This window comes from Lonchura striata, chromosome 26 (genome assembly GCF_050655825.1).
Source record: "Lonchura striata isolate lonStrDom1 chromosome 26, ASM5065582v1, whole genome shotgun sequence".
Taxonomy (NCBI): domain Eukaryota; kingdom Metazoa; phylum Chordata; class Aves; order Passeriformes; family Estrildidae; genus Lonchura; species Lonchura striata.
The window spans coordinates 9,845,129-9,848,427 of NC_140728.1; positions in this window are offsets into that span (position 1 = coordinate 9,845,129).

Below are 3,299 nucleotides of genomic sequence, written 5' to 3' on the forward strand. Positions count from 1 at the left end.
AGAGCTGTTTAAAAAAATTAAAACATAAAGGTTTATTCAATCTGTGTTGTTACCTATGTTGCTCCCCCTTTTTGTTTATCTAAGATACGTTTCAAAGTGTGATGTACTCTTTCAATAATAGCTTGAGCCATGGGAGAGTAGGGAACACCAAAAGTGTGGCGAACACCCCCATCCATAAAAAATTTGGCCAATTTTTCAGCTGGACATGCAGACCATTGTCTGGTTTTATTTCTTGAGGTAACCTAAGGAAGCAAACGCTTGCAAAAAAAATATTGACAAGCATGATTGGCAGTTTCTCCTGGGCATAACAAGGCAAAAAACTGCACCTGAAAAAGTGTTCACTGACACATGGATATTTTAAATTTCCCAAAAGATGGCTATTTGGTGATACCTGTCTGTCATAATTGCAAGCTTTGCAACCTTCGTGGGTTGACAGTTAATGTGAACATGGGATGTTGCACAAATTTATGATCAGGGAAAGCATTTATAATAGCTTTTGCTTGATCTTTAGAAATACGAAACATTCACACAAGTTCTTGTGCATTTTGATGAAAAAAGGCATGACTCAATTTTGCTTGTTCAAAAATATTGGGTAAGGTATTTGCAACAATCATTGGTAATTTATCTGCTCTTGTGTTTCTTTCTGCAAAAAATCCTGGAAGGGAAAAATGTGCCCCAATATGGGAAAAAAAAAAATTTGTTAGTTCTCTGTTGCAAAATTTAGTAAAGCCATGTGAGATAATGATATGTTATCATTATTAACATACTTAAAACTGATCTTTCTATTCTTCTAACCATAGTAGCAACATAAACAGAATCTGTAATCAAATTAAACAAACACCTGAATAATCTAGCAATGCAAATTGTTAGTCTTCTGAATGTTGTAAAGCCCAATATTTTTTTTTTTTTCAAAGAAGCTAAATCACAACAAAATCTTGGCCTACTGTAGTTAACAATCTTGCTCTGGCTCTGTTATGATCCGAGCCATCATTTCTAATGCTGTAAAAATTTTGTAGGGACCTGTAAGGTAAAAAACTCCACTCTATTATCAGCAAAATATTTTTTTCAGAAGTGTCCTGTTGAAATATGAGACCATAAAACTGCATTTTTTTCTAACACTGCAAGAAAAAAGGGTTGTGATATTGCACAGTGGTGTGCTTGTCTTTGTTGAAGAGCTTCAGTAACTTTTTCAAGGGTTTTTTGAGCTTCAGATGTAAAAATTCTATGAGATTTAATGTTACACTCTCTTAATGAATCAAAAAGTGGTGCAAGTTCACCATTAGTAACCCCTAATACAAGTCTAATCCAATTGATTTCTCTTAAAAGTTGCTGTAAATCTTGCAAAGTATTAACACTGGTCTGAAGTTGCATTTTTGTGGCCTAATTGACTGTTCTGTTATTTTCCATCCTAAATACTTCAATGGTGAGGATTATTTTCTCTTTTATGTAGAAATTTCTTGTCCAGCATTTTGACCTTCTGTGATTATGCAATCACTAGCTTCTTCCATCTCCTTTTGTGTTGGTGCTGCAATAAGCAAATCATCCACATAATGTAAAATCATTGTTTGAGGATGTTTCTGTCAAGCTGGAGACAAGGCTCGTGCTACAAAACCATTGGCAAATAATGGGTGAATTCTTCATCCCTTGAGGGAGAACTACCCAGTAATATCTTTGCAAAGGCTCTTTACTGATGCTTGGAATTGAAGAGAGGGGCATCTTCTGGATGAAGTGGAATATTGAAAAAGCAATATTTTAGATCTGTGATAACAAGAGGCCAGTCTCTGAAGATCATTTAAGGAGAAGGAAGTCCAGATTGTAGAGGACCCATGTCTTCTATAATTTCATTAATTCTTCCAAGATCATGAAGTAATCTCCAAGAGTCAGAGTTTTTCTTGTGTATAACAAAAACGGGTGAATTCCAGGGGCTGTTCGTAGGTTTGATGTGGCCCTTTTGCAATTGTTCATCTACTAATTTTTTAAGAGCACTAAGTTTCTTATCTTCTAGGGGCCATGGGTCCACCCAAACAGGATCGTTGGTTTTCCACAGCAGGTTTAGAGTGGCGAGTGCTGTCGTGGACCCCATCAAAAACCCACTTCTATTTTTGTTCCCCACTGGGATAGCAGATCTCTTCCCCACACTCTTATGGGTTTTTGCATGATGAAGGGACATATGGCTGCTGTTTTCCTTTCAGGCCCTGTAACAGTAATCATACATTCACTCTGTAATCGTATTTTGGCTCCCCCAATCCCTGTGAGAGAAACCAAAGGGGTTATTAACTTCCAATCTCTTGGCCAAAACACATGAGATATAACTGTGACATCTGTTCCAGTGTCTTACAAGCCTGTAATTGTAATTGACTGGTCATTCCGCACCAGTAGCAGGTCATCTGTGGTTGATCACGGCCAATGATATTTATCCAAAAGACATCAGTCTCCGTGTCAAAGCTTTCAGGTGGTGACTGCTGGCATTTTGTTAACCAAACTCACTCAGCCAGGTTAGCTAGTTATGCATTAGCTGTTGCAATTGGAGTATTTTCTGGAATTACTGATGGTGGTTGACATGCTTGAGTTAAGACTTTAAGTTCTTCATTACAGTTAGCTAAACTATGGTTGGATAAACAGCAAGTCCAAGAAAGCAGTTTCTATCTTTCCCCATAATTAAAAAACCTTGTCTTTTCTGTGGTGTTCCAATAACTCCTGTGGGAACTGCAACATGAATCTCATTCATAAAAAATATTAATTTGGAAGTTGCCAGTTTGGATTGTGCCCCCACGGGAAACAACTCAGGGTTGATTGCAAACTGACTGATAATTTTGCACATGATATCTGGCCGAAGTCTCCAGTTTGATTCACCCCTACAAAGTTTTCTGGTTGTTGAGCAGCTGCCACTACTTGTGTCATCACACAGTGGTGCAGCGCATTCACTTTTGAGTTTCCCAACAAAGGCATCCCAGAAACATCAAACTTTGAGTGGCATTGACTTGCATAGTGTCTTCCTTTCCTACACTCAGAGCAAAGAGTTGCAACTCCACAAAGAGTAAATGGTTTTGTGCTTTCTGTGGATTCTGGGCAGATTTTTATTACATGTCCAGGCTTTCCACGTCAGAAACATACTTTTAAAACAGTCTCTGCTTGCATTATTCCCTTAAAAGTATTCTGTTGTGGTGTTAAGAGCAGTGAGGATTGTTATAAGTTTCTGATCTATCATTTCTTCCTGTGCTGCAAAGGCTTTTTCAAGTCTCTCTCCTAAAGTGTCTGCTTGTATTGTAGCTATATGCTGTGGACTGCCTATTCTACTG